Source organism: Monodelphis domestica, chromosome 7, assembly GCF_027887165.1.
Source record: "Monodelphis domestica isolate mMonDom1 chromosome 7, mMonDom1.pri, whole genome shotgun sequence".
Lineage (NCBI taxonomy): Eukaryota > Metazoa > Chordata > Mammalia > Didelphimorphia > Didelphidae > Monodelphis > Monodelphis domestica.
In genome coordinates, this window is record NC_077233.1 from 197315213 (window position 1) to 197332583 (window position 17371).

The 17371-nt window shown below is 38.6% G+C and overlaps 1 protein-coding gene and 1 long non-coding RNA gene across 3 annotated transcripts in view; one reads left to right on the plus strand and one right to left on the minus strand.

Moving 5' to 3' along the window:
- The window catches only part of MAMDC2 (MAM domain containing 2), a 239786-nt gene that overhangs the window by 177183 nt on the left and 45232 nt on the right, over positions 1-17371 (plus strand). The window lies entirely within an intron of this gene.
- LOC103101507 (uncharacterized) overlaps positions 1-17371 on the minus strand; it is a 142478-nt gene that overhangs the window by 14973 nt on the left and 110134 nt on the right. The window contains exons 2-3 of one of the 2 annotated variants that reach the window (XR_008913658.1): positions 12770-12948; positions 1663-9085 (exon numbers count right to left, since the gene is read on the minus strand). This is a non-coding gene — a long non-coding RNA (uncharacterized LOC103101507). Of the gene's footprint in view, positions 1-1662; positions 9086-12769; positions 12949-17371 lie in introns of those variants that run through there. The other variant, XR_008913659.1, reaches the window with a different exon arrangement.

The following is a 17371-nucleotide window of genomic DNA, read 5'->3' on the forward strand; positions in this document are numbered from 1 at the left end:
GGTTTATTGGGGAAGATAGGACAGGATGGAAGACAAGGTGAGAGGGATGAGGTTTTCCCTAATCTATACAAGGAATTAGGAGGGTATTGATAAAATGGCAGTTCAGTCACAACTGTGACACAAGTCTTTCAGGGATATGGGAGGATAACTGTTTAATCTTCTTTCTTCTTCCTTCAAACTCAAGTATCAGAGACACCAATATCTTCTTCACCACACTCAGCTCCAAAAGCCACATCAGTCCCACAATCTAGGACAGAAGCTAACAGGTGTCCTGTTCAGAGCTTCTTCCCCATTTAGCCTGGCTCAAAAGCAAGTTTCCCCAACTTAGGACAGAAGCTAAGAGGGGTCGTGTCAGAAACCTCTCCACCTAGCTCAGAAGCCACCAGGGTCTCTCCTTTCCTCCTCTCTCCAAAACCAAGAGAGTTCAGTTCCACTGTGGAGTTAGCTTCCTGGGAACATTCCAAAAGGAATGTTACTTTTCTGGTTGACAGATGATGTCCTTTTGCTTTGTGTTGCATGCTTGGCTTGCCCTGCAGATTAACTCTTTTACAGGAGGCAACAAACACTTAATACAAACAAGCTATATACACAATAAATAGAAAATAATTAACAGAGGGGGGACTAGAATTAAAGGGGATTGGAAAAGACTTCTTGTAAAAGCAGGGATTTTCATTGGGATTTAAAGGGAGCCAGGGAACCCAATATGTGGAGATGAGGAGAGAGAGCATTCCAGACATGGCTAGAAAAAAATGTACAGAGCCTAGTGATGGAGTGTCTTATTTGTGGAACCAGCAAGGAAGACAATGTCACTGGATTGTAGAATATGTGGGGATGAGAAGTTGGGAAAGATAGGCGAGGACAAGGTATGAAGGGCCTTTGAGTATCAAACAAAGCAGTGTGTGTGTGTGTGTGAGAGAGAGAGAGAGAGAGAGAGAGAGAGAGAGAGAGAGAGAGAGAGAGAGAGAGAGAGAGAGAGAATTGGAAAATCACTTTGGTAACTAAATGGAGATTAAGGACAGTTCAGAGTGTGGAAGACTTGAGGCAGAAAGACTCAGAAAAATGAGATTGAAAGTCCCAGGAAGAATGGCTGTGTGATTTTTCTCCACTTTGGTTCAGCAGCACATATGTAGGAACAAAGCAGGCAAATGATAGGAGTTTCATGGCTGAGACTTGGCAGAGTACAATTGGTAAAAATGATAAAGGTTCTATTAATTCAAAAAAGGAGCACAGTGTGAAATTGAATTGGCTCATCATCAACAGATCAAGATGGAAAAAATAGGAGAAAGAGGCTAGTGTAAAGGAAATGACCTGGAAGAGACTTAAGGATTGGAGGTCATGGTATGAATGAAGACTAGGACTTGGTAAAGTAGGGAAGAGGGAGAGGTGAAAGGCCAATAGATTATTGTCAAATAAGGGGGGTTTGGAAATTCTTGAACATAGAGGTGATATATTTGTGGGTGATGGCAAAATCAAAGGTATGGACATCTTTGTGGCTAAAGTGGATTGGAAGAATAGGTCATGGAAAATGAACAGATTCAGAAACTGAGTGATTAGGGCATTTGAAGAAAACTCATTGTGAATATATATATATATATATATACATATATATATATATATATGATGGCAGAAGTTGGAAAGAAGAGAAAAATTGTGAGCCATGTATCATATTCAATAAGGAAGGAAGGAAAGGGGCTTGGGATTCTGTAGACAACATCCTGAAGTTAGGAAGACTCATCTTCCTGATTTCAAATCTGGCATCAGACTCTAGCTGTGTGATCCTAAGCAAGTCAATTAACACTATTTGCTTCAGTTTCCTCATTTGTAAAATGAGCTGGAGAAGAAAATGGCAAACCATTCTCCAGTATCTTTGCCAAGAAAACCTTAAATGGAGTCATGAAGAGTTGGATAAAATGGGTAAACAACTGATCAATACTACAGTAGCTACCAGGATTTTGTTTGAGTGGCAGATATGAAAAACTTGAACCTCAAAGGAGAAGAAGTTACTGAGTGATGGAGGTAGAGTCAGAGCCTGGAAATTGCAGTGTGGAGCAAGGAATATTCAACCCCCTTACCTCAGTGAGGGAGCTGAGGAAAATGAATGAAGGTATAGCCATTATTGGAAAGAGTAGCCAGGTGGGCCAGTGTTATCAGGGGATGGAGAGATTTCACTAATAGCTAGTAAATGGAAGGATTGGGAGTCTCAGTCATGGGTAATAATACCCTCAAGAATTGTACTGGTATCATAAAGTATTAAAAAATAAGGGCTTCTAGTGTTTTAGACTAATTCTCTTTGGAGACTATCCAAAAGAAATAAGATTAAAAAGATGTGCTTTTATTAAAAGGTGTTAATGCCCTGTGATTTCTCTATCAAAGTAATCAATTCTGTGGTTAACACTGATCTAGCAAAAAGGACTCATAGGAATCCATCATTGTGGTATAAATTGAGAACTTGCTAGGGAAGACAGTATCTATGTCAACAAGACAGTAAGCATTTATTAAGAGCCTACTGTCCACCAAGCACTCTGTTAAACTCTGGAGGCAAAAACTTTTTTAAACTGCTCTCAATAAGTTCACAGTCTAAAAGGAGAGAGAACATACAAACAGCTATGTTTGTTGGTTGTCTCTCGAACCGAGGATGACGATTGTCTTTGTGCGTTTTTGTGCACAAAGACACCTGTGCATGAAGATTTAAGTGGAAAAGTCGATGCACAGAGACAGTCCCACTCTCTGGGTGTTGGAAGCCTGGGTCCATTGGCACGAAAAGTCATTACACCTGGAGACTTCCTTAGCTGCATTGGATGGCCATGTTGTCTTTTGTGCTCCATCACGCCCTAAGCACTCCACAGTGCCTTGCTGCATCGCCATCTCAGCCGTTGAACTTTCGTTCAGCTACGTACAAACAAAATAAACTGGTGATGCTCTTCAGAAATATAACACTAGCATTAATAGTATTATTAAAATTAACACTATATTGTATTGGTAGATATAAAATAGATATGTGACATTAAATAGTAATATATAACATTATATATGATATTTATATATTAATAGCTATGGAAATTAAGAAATTATTCAGATAAGAGGTGAAACCTGAGCTGTCTTGAAAGAAATAAAAAATTATAAGAAAAGGAGGTTAGGAGGAAGTACATTTCAGTCATAGAGAGCCAGTCAGTACATCACAGAAGTGGGAAATGTAGTGTCAGGTCTGAGATATAGTAAGAAATTGTCTAGTATTGTCCAGCTGAACAATAGAATGAAACTATTACTGCACCACAAAATGTAATAAGGCTGGTTGGGGTCAAGTTGTAAAATTCCTGAGGAGTTTATATTTTATTCTAGAGGCAATGTCAAACCACTGGAGTTGAAAAAGTATGGAAATGAAATGTGACAACTGAGCAGATGTGTACAATGAGTAAATGAGAAATCAGGAGTGACACTGAAGTATCAAAACCTAGGTCACTAAAATACTGGTGGTATCCTCAAAAGAAATAGGAAAGTCTAGAATAAGAATAGGGAGGAAGGGAAGAACTTGGCAAGTAGTGAGAAAAATGATAGAAAAGAAGAAAATAAAAAGCAAAGCCTGAAAGAAAGATTTTTTAAATACATGGAAAAGATGAGAAGAAGTTTTAGAAGGGAACAAAGAGAAGCAGAACAGTTTTTTTAGTACCCAGTTCAATTTCACATGTACCTTAAAAATCAAACTATTAGGTGACCAGAGTTCATAACTTATGGATAATCCTCCTTTCTCTTCTTTGTATATCAAAATGTTTGTGATTGTTGACATTTGCTAAATTTATCATAAAAAAGAAAATGTAAAAAAGAAAGATAAAGAGCTCAATTTCAGACTTGGTTAATTTGAGATATCTGTTCATAGAAGGATATTTAGTTCTGAATACCTGATAGATAAGTTGGTGGTGCAACACCAGGAAAGAGAATGAGGCTGGATGTAGTGAAATGGTTATTCGCTTAAAGACAAACATTGAACCCAGGGGAGCTATTAAGGTCATGAAGTAAGAAAAGGAAGTTGTTTACATTGAATAGAACACTTGAAACCTGACACTATGTCTCTCCTTCTTTTGGACAAGCCATATCTCCAATTTGCCTGCCAACATCTTATTCCATACTACACCAAATAACAGGTGTCAACAGATGTTCATTGAAGCCCAGGAAGAGGAGTATGAACAAGGTTAAATGTACCTTCATTCTAAGAACACTGCAATCAAATGCAGAGAGGCATAAGCAGAACCAGGAAACATTGTACATAGTAACAGCAATGTTGTGGAACAATCAAATGTGATAGACAGCTATTGTCAGTAATACAATGATATGGAACAATTCTGATGGACTTAGGACAGAGACTGCTATCCACCCCCCAGAGAAAGAATTGTTGGAGTAGGATTGAAGATGAAAGCATCTGATTTTTCAGTTGTTTATTTGGGTTTATGTTTTGGAGTTTTGGTTTTATGAGAATACTCACAAAAATGAACAATATAAAAATGTGTTTTGCATGATAATACACATATAACCCAGATTGAATCACCAGCCAGCACCAGGAGAGGGAAGGAAAGGGAGAGACAGATAAGTTTGATCATATAACTTAGGAAAGCTTATGTGGAAATTTGCTATTACATGTAATTGGTTTAAAAAAAAAAAGAACTGCAATCAGAGCATATAAGCAATTTGTGCCAAAGTAAAATTTAAATAGGAACCCTTGGAAATTCTGATTATGGAAATATAAAGACTCTTGAGGTGTGTTTGGATACTTTCCTGTGCACAAAGATTTAATTAGCTAAAGAACTCAGTTTCTTTATTTGTTTTTAATAATAATCAATATTGGTTATCTTCTTAGAGAAAACAATGAAAATTTAAACCTGCAAGTGGTGGGTCTGCCTTAAAATTTCTATGATCCCTTCTTTTAATTTAGCCATTTAATGATGTCAGAATAAATCCATGCTCAAAATCTATCAGGCTAATAATAATCTAGGGGCAATATATTCAAAGGAAATTTGCTCAAAACTTTAAATATAGGTCTATAAAGTTTCTGGAAAGATTCATCAGCAGCTGCCTGCTTGGTAAACAAGACATCTTTTATTCGGAGGAAATCAGACAACTGGCAAAAAGGATATGGGCAAGAAACGTACCAGGAAATGACTTTCCTGTCCTGTCAAGAATTTCTAAGAATGAAGAGGTATATTGCTAGATTATTGCTCCAGGAAATTAAGGTCCCAGTTTTAAAGAGCTCTGGGCTTAGAACCAGAAGCCTGAGTTTGAGACCGGGTTCTAACACTCATTTACCCTGTGACTACAGGGAAATCATTCCATGTCTCTGGGCCTCTACAGAATGAAGAGTCTAGACTCAAATGGTTTGTATAAAACCTTCTGGACAGCTATGTAGCAGAATGGATAGAATGCTGTCTGGAGTTAGTCAAACTCAAGTTCAAATCTGACCTCAGATACTAACTCCGTGACCCTAGACAAGACATTTAACCCCATTTGTCTCAATCTCCTCATCTGTAAAATAAACTGAAGAAAGGACAAACCACTCCAGTATCTTTGCCAAGAAAACCCTAAAAAGGGACACAAAGAGTCAGACATGACTGAACATCAAAACAACAAAAAACAAAAATAGACCCTTCTAGCTCTAATTTCTTGTAATCCTATCAAGCCCTCTGAATACAAAGTAGTGATCATTTAAGTCATTAATTAATCAAGGCATTAATCAATACCATTTAGACAGCACTCTGGGGCTCTGTATTTGTTTCCAGCTTAATGGCATCAGTACATTACCATCTGTAAACAGGAACCATCTGTAGGACTTGACTATAAGAAATCTTTTTTCCATTTGGATTCTGATTTAGTCATCCTTTATAAGAGAGTGGCAAACACCTTTAATTTTGTCAATCTCCCTGTTTTTTGTCTTGCTTAATGCTAACAATCAATAATAATCATTTTTGTTCAGATGTGTCAGTCATGCCTGACTCTTTATGACCCCATTTGGGGTTTTCTTGGCAAAGATACTGGAGTAGTTTGCCATTTCCTTCTCCAGCTCATTTTCAGATGAGGTAACAGGCAAAGAGATTTAAGTGACTTGCCCAGGGTCACACTGCTAGTAAGTGTCTATTAATTAGCTAATAATAGCTAACATCATGTAATAATTTTATTTGCAAAGTGCTTTACATACTATGTATGGGCTTCTGTAAAAAGAGATCTGTCTGTATTTTATTCTCCATACTAGCAACAATAGGAAGAACCCAGCTGATTCTGTCTTGAAGGAGGCCTCCACTCTCTTAGAGATTTATTACCAATATAGGGGATTCCAATGAGATTAATCATGAAATGTTTTTTCTCTTGACCTTTAGCAATTCCTGACTCGAATCCTTGCACACTTCTCCCATTACCATTCAGTCCAAAATGCTGCTGATTGACTATGAATCCTAAATGAGCCCCAAAAGCTCTACAAATCTGATCTGTACTTGAAGAAATGGATGCTTCTCCTAGCTAAAACAGACTTCCTTAGTGAATTAATAGATTTCTTTGCTGCTCAATCTAGCCACTCACTTTTTGATCCCTCAGTCTTGTAGACATGAAAGTAGATGAAATCCTCCTTGGGTTAAGGAACCCAGTTTGGAAAACACCCAGAAGAGTTGACTAGATTCTTATGGAAAATAACGTATAGATGGCTTGTGTTTTGTAGTGCTAAGGGAGCACCCATACCGGCAAGATTACAGACCCATCAAAGTTTTATGGTGTGATTCATTATACAGTGAAACCCAAAAATACTGAAGAATGAAAAGGGAAATATATTCCTTTGAGCTGGATTATATTTTAACACAAGTTGGTTAAATTTGGTAAACTTAATCTTCATCCATAGTATTTTTTAAGCCTTACCTTCTGTCTTAGAGTCAATACTAAGTTTTGGTTCCAAGACAGAAGAGCCCCAAGGGCTAGGCAATTGAGGATAAGTGACTTGCCCAAGGTCACTCAACATGTCTGAGTCCAAATTTGAACCCAGGACCTCTCATTGCCCAGCCTGACTCTCTATCCATTGAGCCATCTAGCTGCCCCACTCATAGTGTCTTTTAAAGTCCATATTCATCAAGAGACTAACTATAATAGGTATGAATAAGAGACACATAAGTAAGTCAATATACACACACTGAATAATAATAATAATAATATATTTTCTGATTTTAGGCTCAAATATCCCAGAAACAATTTCATTCAATTTAACATTAATCTATACCCAAGCCATTTCTAGCTTGGAGAGAGAGATGTCCATCTGGTATAGTTTCTCCTATGCCTTCCAACATGACTCAACCTGAAAACAACTTTAGGTTTTGTTTATAGGAATCTTAAACAAGGAAAAGTTATCTTAAAATAGAGTCTGAGTTAATACTCTAGAATTGAGCAAACATCCCAATCCTCTGGAACTATTCTCCTTCCTTATTGTGGAATTAAACAAAGTGGCAGCCTCCCTTCTTTTAATCAATGGAGAAGGGTGAGTGTTAGCTTGCTGTTCAGTTCAGGTGGAGAGGAATCAAGGAGACTGTCCTTAGCTGGATCAATAATCAAAGCACTACTAGAAGCAGTGGTGTAAATAAGATATTCTCTAATTAAATCTATTTGGTGCCATCCTTAATCCATTTCCCTGAAGAAAAAAAAGAATTTAGCCTTTAACTTCCTGCCAATCTTTTCAAGGTTCTTTTCCTGGAAGTCTCAAAAGGGCTTTTAAGGGGAGAAATAATTATTTCTTTAAATTTCCTGAGGAAATGCTATCTACCTCCAGAAAAAGAACTGCTGGAATAGAAATGCAGACGAAAACACACAATTTTGCACTTGTTTATTTGGATATATATTTGGGGGGTTTGGTTTTATTAGGTTATTCATTTATGGAAAAATAAATAAATTCCTACAAGAACCCAAAAAAAGATTTTCAATATGCTTCCACAGCTTAGAGAATAGTGCTGGCTTTGGAATGAGGAAGATTTGGATTCAAAAACCTTGTCTTTGGCACGTACTAATTATGTGACCAAGGACAAATTCACTTAATCCTTCAATAACTATCTGGCACCTCTAAGATGAATTGCTGCTGTTCATCTTCCCCATGTCAATGAAATTAAGGATCAAGACTCACCCACCCCCCCCAAAAAAAACCAACCGTGTCAATCTCCAATCATTTTCTTTTATTTACCTATTCAACATTTATTGACATTTTCTGTCCCAAAATGACAATTCCACTAGATTTTGCAACTGGGTTTGTGAGAATAAAACTGAGAGACCAATTAGCATGACTTGAGAATCCTGACATATTGATTACATAAGCCTTTCTTTGAATTGTGGCTGCTATTGCAAGACCAACCTCAGCCTTACATATAAATTCAATTCCCCTGGATTTTGAAAAGCATGTTAATTCATGTTAGCAATATTCTCATGATTATTGCCTTTGTCCTCTATGAATCTTTTTGTTTTATTTTTGGTCCAGACTTATGATTTCATTGCTATGAGAAAGGCTCCATGAAGAAACCCCTTGCCTCCAATACAAATAAACCTGCTCTACAAGTTATAATCTTAGAAAATTGTCTGAAGCTCTCAGAACTTAAATTCCTTGCCTAGAGTTACAAAGCCATTACATGATAGAGGTGGGACGTGAACTCAGATCATCTTGACCCTAAGACCAACCTTCTATTTAGTCATGTTGCCTTTTATCTCATTTTATATACTTCCAAAATAAGGAATGGATTATTATGATGGTGTAATTATTACTAAATAATAATTATAGGCAATGATTATTGTCAATATCCAGATCTAGTAGTTGCTGAGATCTTTTGCAGTTGACAGGTAGAACCCAAACTCTGTTGCTATATGGACTGAAAGCACACACACACTTTGAAATATATGAGTATTTTGGCAAGTTACAAGTTTTACAAAACACAAGAACTTTGAGAGAATTTTTACCATAGTACAAACATTAAGAATAGCACCTGTCAATTGAGATTATAATCTTCAGCACCAACCCCAGGATTCAGACAAACAGCCACATATGTAAGGAAGCCCTGGATGGATCCCCATGGCAGGTCCTGAGTCGCTAGAGAAGCAGACACACAGAGAAAGTTAGGTGGTGTTCATCTCCCTGAATCTATTCTCATCCATCCCCTTCACCATTCACCAGGGGAGATTTCAGTGGCACCAGAACACACTTGGCAGATCAGGAAGAGAGCTGAGGGGCAAATATGATATATCTCCAACTCACTTCCCTTGTGTGTTCCCAAAGATAACCTAAAGAAATAACTTGACCAGTCTAGACACAAAAGAAGAGATGAAATGATGTCCAAGTTTGCCCTACTTTTTTTAACCAGGTTGTCAAGTAGCATGCAAGAGAATCAAACAAAAATGACCCTCCCCAAACCAGTATCTCTATAACCCACCTGATCTTTAGCTCCTCCTGACAGTTAGAGGTAAAATTAAACCTTCTGCACCCTAGAGTTCCATGCTTGATCTATTGTAGCCCAATAGACTTACAGCTAAGAATGATTTTTGAGACAATCTAGTCCAATTCCTTCAGTTTTTAAAGGAGAAAACTGATGTGGTATATCTATTGCTATTTCCCAGTCACAAAATTTGGTACTGCAATTGTTCCATGTTTGACCTTTTTATTTATCCTTCTGTTTCTCTTACCCAGTATTCTTCATTGTACATTTCTTTGTCATTGCTTAAAAAGCTGACATAATCCCTTCCTGCCAAAAGGTAAACTTTTTGTTAATGGGCTCATAACTGAATTATTTTTTTAAAAATAGTTTCCTCTTTTCATATCACCCTTCAGATTATCCATACAAGATCTTCCTTGACCTCCTGATAAATAGACATTTTTTCTGATCAGCTTCTCTTAACACATTCATTTCCTAAATTGTTGCCTTTCCACTTTGTGGTAGTATTGCCATGTTGCCCACAGACTCTATTCTGTATTCTCCATGCAGACTCTTTATTCTGTATTCTCCAAAGGCTTTTAATAATGTAGCAAGTAGTTATCAGATGGTTTTAAATTAAATCACTTTACCTCTCGGGAAACACCAAAAGAGGAGAGACAAGTCCCCGATAGAGGGGCCTTGATTTTTCAGCAGAGAGTACAATTGACAATTGATTGCAAGCTAATGAAAAAAGCCAGACTAGATTCCTACTGAATGACACATCACATCACTTGGTGTGTGTGGTGACCATATGTTCAAGTTTGAGCGTGACTGACTCCCCTTTCCAAGCTTTTTTAATATTTGTGAAGGAAATGTCCACTTTTCCTCCTTCAAAGTTAGAATCCTTTCAAGCTATTGTAGAGGGACCCATCAAGAGAAAGTAGGTAGAGAAAGAAGATAGCCTGAAAGCAAGCAAAGGCTGAAGAAAGAAGGGCTGATGGGCCATGTCTATATCATTTTAGACTATAGCAGTCCATCATGAGAAGAACCCATAGTATTATTCACATGGAAGTAAACTTAAAAAGCAAGGGGAAATGAAGGAACTGTATTTGTCCAAGGACATCAACTTGTCAGCTAGGTGGCATCGTGAATAGAGTCTGGAGGACTTATCTTCCTGATTTCAAATCTGGCCCCAGAACATTACTAGCCAGGTGACTCTGGGCAAGTCACTTTACCTTGTTTATCTCAGTTTCCTTATCTGTAAAATGAGTCAGAGAAGGAAATGGCAAACAACTCCAGTATCTTTGCCAAGAAAACCCCAAATGGGGTCATGAGTAGTTGAATACAACTAAAACAACTAAACAAAAAATCAACGTGTTTCAGAGACAGTATGCCCGAGAAAATGGTGTATTCCTATTTACGGAAAAAGTTATGGTTGGAATAAACAGCTTGTCCTAGTCTCTGGTGAAGATTGATGGAACATTTAAGGATAAAGATAAATGCTTTCCAGTCCAGTGAGAATTTATTATGCTAGCATGTTCCATGCCTCCTACATGTGTTCTACTTTTAAGTATATATGTATGGTTTTTTTTTGCATCACCTTATAATTTAAATATGCAAAAACAGCACTCAGTATGTATGCCTTTGGGCAGTAAGGTGGCATCATTCATAGAGGAAGATCTGAGTACAAATTTGGTTTTATTAGCTATGTGATCCTGGGCAAGTCACTTCACCCTGCTTGCCTCAGTTTCCTCACCTGTAAGATGAGCTGGAGAAGGACATGGCAAACCCCTCCAGTATCTTTGCCAAGAAAACTCCATAATGGGGCCATGACTGAAACGACTAAGTATATGCATATATGTAGATGTATATATAAATAAACACATCTGCAAGCTAAATATTATGAATGCATGAATGAATGAGTGAAAGAAAAGCGTTTGTTCAATGCCTAGCATGTGGGAGCAGTATGACAAGCACTGGGAATAGAAATACAGTAGCAAGACAGTCCCTAGACTGCCAGTAGCTCTAATACAGGCCTTTATCACTTCATGCCTGGATTATTTCAATAGCCAGCTGGTGGCTTTGCCTGCCCCAAGCCTCTCCACCCTCCAATCCATCCTCCATGCAGCCTCTAAAGTGATTCTCCTAAAGCTTATATTTCAACAGAAGACAGTAGAGGCTAAGGAAGGGCGCTCGCTTTGAGCTAATAAATCACAGCAAAGGTGAGTTGAGCCACAGGGCAGTTGACTAATACCCCCTTTCCAGAAACAAAAGCTTTATTGATTTCATTATAATTTCCAAAGCAAGAAGTAGAAGGTGGGTAATACATGTTTGACAGCAGAGCATAGGGCAAGCGGATGGTCAGGGAGAAGCCTAATCAGGCCTAGTGCCACCTAAATCTTAATCTGATTTGCCTCACTTTCCTCTTCTGTAAAATGAGCTAGAAAGGGAAATGACAAATCACTCTAGAATCCCTGGGAAGAAAGACCCCAAATGGAGTCACTCCCTGGATCAGGAAGTTCCACTGACTAGTAGGCTCTCTGCAAACAGGATAAGCAGTATGAGTGCCAAAGAAGGGTGGCTTCATTTCCCTAAGGCAGCGTGGGCAGAGATGTGCTCTGTTCCCCCTCTTCCCAGCTCCCGAGGAATGCCCCACCCAAAGCAAGTACTTTCTCCCTCAGCTCTCTCGAGTAATGTGGGGGCTCACAGACGGCTTGAATTTGCTATCTGGACACCCAGACATGTTAAAGGTTCACCAGGGCTGCAAGCTATGGTCCCCAGAGGTCCTGATGGGAGGGTAATCGCTATGGAGCATATTTCAAGACCCTGATTAGTAAGAAGCATTGAGGTCTTGGGAGCTAGAAAGGAACCCTGAGGCTCTCTAATCCAGTTCTCCTATTTTACATCCGAAGAAATTGAGGTTCAAAAGCTTAAGTTATTTTATAAATTATACATAGTGATGAGAGAAAGTAAATCAGAAGATACACCACATAAAGCCAAAAGGTTTCTAGAATAAACAAAGCCAGGGCAGTTAGGTGGCTCAGTGGATAGAGTGCCAAGCCTGAAGGTGGCAGATCTGGGTTCAGATCTGGCCTTAGACACTTCCCAGCTGTGTGACCCTGGGCAAGTCACTTAACCCCCATTGCCTAGCCCTCACCGCTCTTCTGCCTTGGAACCAATATACAGTCTTGACTCCAAGACGGAAGGTGAGGGTTTAAGAGAAAAGAAAAAGAAAAAGAAAACAGAGTCATTGGAAGAATGGGGTCCAAAGCAATGGTCTAAAACCAAGCATAAGGGAGAACATAAGAAAAAGGGGAGTAGCAAGCAATGGTGAAATTATGGTTTGCCTTATGCAATTTCCTTACCTAAGATGGCATTCTTTTGTGGTGGCAGCAGGCCAGCCATACCTCCTCCTCACCCCTGTGTTTCAGTGTTGCCATGGCCCTGGATTACAACCTCTTCTACTATTTATCCCTTGGGCTATCTTTCGGTAGTCAGACTTCTTTCTCCAGCCTCTTTTTCTATTCCAACAATAATTTTTTTTCTGGGGAATAAAAGCAAGAGTTAGAATTAGGCACAGGTAACATAAATGGTTGCCCGCTTTACCTTGCCTTCTGGGATCCATTGTTTTATAGAATTCAAAAAGTATGTCATAAATATCTAGTGTGTACAAGGGCTGAGGTAGGTAGAGGAAGATCACTTTTTTTCATTTTGCTATTTCTCCCACATGTTCCCTTTTCTCCAGAACAATATTGTAAGAGAATACTTGTAATTATCGGGTCACTCTTGAATCTCAGTTTCTTCAAGTGTCAAATGAGCGAGTTGAATTAGAGGGTCTCAGCCCTTCCTGTGACCACTGCCCTCGTGGTACTCAATGCCTCAAGGACATGTGACCTAGACAGATAGCACTAATCCCCAATAATGCAGTATACTTGCCTTAGAGAGGAGCAAAATAAAGTATTATGTAGGGTCTGAGAGGGTAAAAATTGTCCCCAGATCGGGCTATGATGGAGGACGTCATTGGATGACAATTTCATTCTGAATTATGTGACCAAGCACGGAAGGCCAAGAGAATCAAAGACTATCTTGGAGATTCCTTCCATAACAGGTTAAACACACACACACACACACACACACACACACACACACACACACACACACACACACACCCCTTGATAGTCTGAGACTTTCCCCACAAAACATCATCTGGGGTCTCTTATCAGCCATATCTTTTTGTTCGTTGTTCAGTTTTGCCTGACTCTTTGTGATCCTGTGGACCATAGCATGCCGGTACTGTCCGTGCAGTTTTGCTTTTATTTTTGTTTTCTTGGCAAAGAAACTAGAGTGGTTTGTTATTTCTTTCTCCAGTGGGTTAAAGCAGACAGAAGTGAAGTGACTTACCCAGAGTCACACAAGTAGGAAGTGTGAATGTGGATTTGAACTGGGATCTTCCTCATTTTACAGATGAGCAAACTAAAGCAAACAAGGTTAAGTGATTTGCCCAGAGTCTCCTGGGTAGTAATGATCTGAGGCCAGATTTTAACTGAGGAAGATGTCTTTCTGACTCCAGGCCCACTATTCTGTCCACTGCATCACCTACCCACCCATATCTTTTTTGTTGTTGCTTGGCTTGGTTGGTTGGTTTTGAAACCCTTACTTTCTGTTTTAGTATCAATTCTAAGTCAGGAGAGTGGCAAGGGCTAAGTGTTTGGAGCTAAGTGACTTGCCTGGGGTCACACAGCTAGGAAATGTTTAAGGCCAAATTTGAATCCAGCCCTTCCAACTAGATCTGGTGCTCTAATCCACTGTGCTACTTGGCTATCCTGCCCACACCTTTTATATCCTGTTGCAACTTGATATTCCTTTAGCAGTGTCTGCCATGTTTGTCCTTTGAGCAGGAAGCTCCATTGATTTTCTATTGCTTTTCAATAAAATGAAAACTCATTTATTTGATATTTAAAGCCTTTTAGATCTAGTTACAGCCTATCTTTTTCAGAACTACTGTTCATTATTCCTCTTTAATCACTCAGTATTTGAGCTGAACTACCAACATTCTATTTCTTGTCTTTGCAAAGGTCATCCTCCATGTCTGGATTATCCTCCCTCCTCACCTTTACTCTTTGATTAATCAATCCACAAACATTTATTAAGGACCTCCTATGTGCCAGACACTATGCTAAGCAATGAGCATACAAAAAAGGCAAAAGTCAATCCCTACTCAAGGAGCTTAACGATATAATGGGGTGAACTGTCTAAAGAGACAGGACAGCAAGCGAACAAATGTATATAAGCAAGCTATATACAGGATAAATAGTAAATAATTTACACAGAGAAGGATTGGGAAATGTTTCCCATAGAGTAAAGGATTTTAATTGGAACTTAAAGGAAGCCAGGGAAACCGAAATGTGAGAATGAGGAGAGAGGGCATTCCAGGCATAGTGGGGCAGCCAGAGAAAATGGCCAGCCCAAAAAAGATGGAATGTCTTGTTTGTGGAATACCCAGGAGGTCAGTGTGCCTGGGTAAAATAGAGGGAGTGTAAGGTGTAAGAAAACTGGAAAAGGAGGATAAGGTTAGGTTATGAAGAGCTTTGAATACGAAGCAGAATATTTTGTATATGAAACAGAGAACTACTGGAGTTTATTGGGTAGGAAGATAATCTGGTGAGGCTTGAACTTAAGAAAAATCGCTTTAGTGGCTTGAATGGAGGACAGGACAAAGGGGGAGAAACTGGGAACAGTCAAACGTGGACTATTGCAATTGTTCAAGTATGAGATGATGAAGGTCTGTACGAGAGTTTTGACAATGCCAGACAAAAGAAAGAAACATATTGGAGAGATGTTGCAAAGGTAAAATCAATAGGTCTTGGCTTGGATAAGGCAGATAGTGAGGAACTTAGGATTCTATTATCTAAGGATAATAGTAGGAGGTGGGGAGGATTTAGGGGAAAAGATAAGGAGTTCCAGTTTGGATATGCTGAGTTGAAGATTTCTTCTACTGGTCATCCAGTTCAAGATACCTGAAAAACAACTAGAGATGAGAGATTGAAAATCCTTGGAGAGATTGGGATAGGCTAGTTAAGACTTCACAATCATCTGCCTAGAGATGCTAATTAAATCCATGGAAACCAATGAGATCATCAAGTCAAGCAGTAGGGAGGAAGTAGTAGAAGAACTAGAGTAAAGTAGTGTAGAAGAAGGAGAGGACATGGACCAGAACCTTGTGTGTTAATTACAGTTAGAGGGTATGATCTGGATGACAATCCAGAAAAAGAGAGTGAAGAGTGATCAGATAGGTAAGAGGAGAAGCAGGAGAGAGTGGTGTCCCAAAAGCCTCAAGAGAAGATAATATTAAGGAGGAAGGGATGATCAAGTGTCAAAGGCTACAGAGAGGTCAGGGAGAGTGCACAGTAAGAAAAGGCCTTTGGATTTGGCAACTAAGAGATCGCTAATGATTTTGGAGAGCAAATTTGGTGGAATAATGAGTTTTACAGTCAGATTGGAAGGCATTAAGAAGAGACTAAAAGTAGAGACTGTGGAAACACCTATGGCACATGACTTGGAATCTCTGGCTTCCTTCAAAGCTTAGCTAAAGTATTACCTTCTATATAAGCTATTTCCCAATCACTCCAGATATTAGTGTACTCCCCTCCCCAAAATAATTTTTATTTATTTTGAACATATTTTGTATTTACATATGTGTATCTATTGTTTTGCAGCAGCTAGTTAGTGCAGTGGATAGAGTGCTGCTATATCTGAACTCAGAAAGACTCATCTTCCTGAATTCAAATATGGTCTAAGCTGTGTGACCCTGGGCATGTCACTTCACCATGTTTTCCTCAGTTTTTTATCTATCAAATTAGCTGGAAAAGGAAATGGCAAACAACTCCATTGTCTTGGCCAAGAAAACCCTAAATGAGATCAGTAAGAGTCTGACACAATTGAAACACAATTGAACAATAACAATAAAATATGTTGGTCTTGCCCCATAGTCCTTAAATTCTTTGAGTACAGGGATTATTTCATTTTTCCCTCTGTTTTCCCAGTGCCTAGCATACTACCTGGCACAAGAAGTACTTAATAAGTGGTTGTTGAATAAATGAATGAATAAAGAACCTAAATTCTCCAACCACTTTTTCTTTCATGTTCAAGAACCATCCCCTTGGCAACTGTGGGCAGGTCTTCAATAGTTGAAAGATTTTATAGGATCTTGCATATAACTAAATTGTTCCTACAATTCTAAATTCCTAAAATTATTTCCAGTTCTCTGATTTTATGGCTTTGTCTATAAACTTGCTGGATTATACTATTAATTGAAATAGCAGCCCTCATATCTACTATAGGTTATAAAGGGAATTCTGGCTTCAAAAGCCAAAAAAGTCAAGAAAGTTGGTTTATATTATGCTAAAACATATACTTTACTTGAAAATAGGGAAGCCCGACTGAAAAAGCTATGGGAAAATTCAGTCACAGACCTATAGAATATCATCAAGGCCTTTCTAACCCAAAATATGGAAGAGTACTAGTACAGAGAGGCCTCCACACTAGGGAATGCTGGAAGCTGATCAGTTTTTGCTGTTTTTCAAAGCCAAATGTTGAACTATACCAGATGCACCTATGAAGAAAGGAAAAGCATAACCAAATTAAGCACTGGTCAACTAAAGGTCTATTTTTAAAACACTTCCTCAAATTGCCTTCTGTGGTATCTAGAAACCAAGCACACATTTGTAAAAGGCATATTATTACAATCTAGCCACTATTTCTAAAAATACATCCTTACCATCAAAAACTTGGAAAAATTTGAGCTTACCCTTCTAAATGTATTTTCATCTCTGCCTTACATTAGCTTCACAAAAAACACAAGCTCCAAAGCTATAAATACTGGGGTCTTGTTTTTTGTTCTTTTTTATGGGATCATTTTATCTTCATTTACCTTATGATTAAATAGTTAAGTGAATGTTCTCAGGATA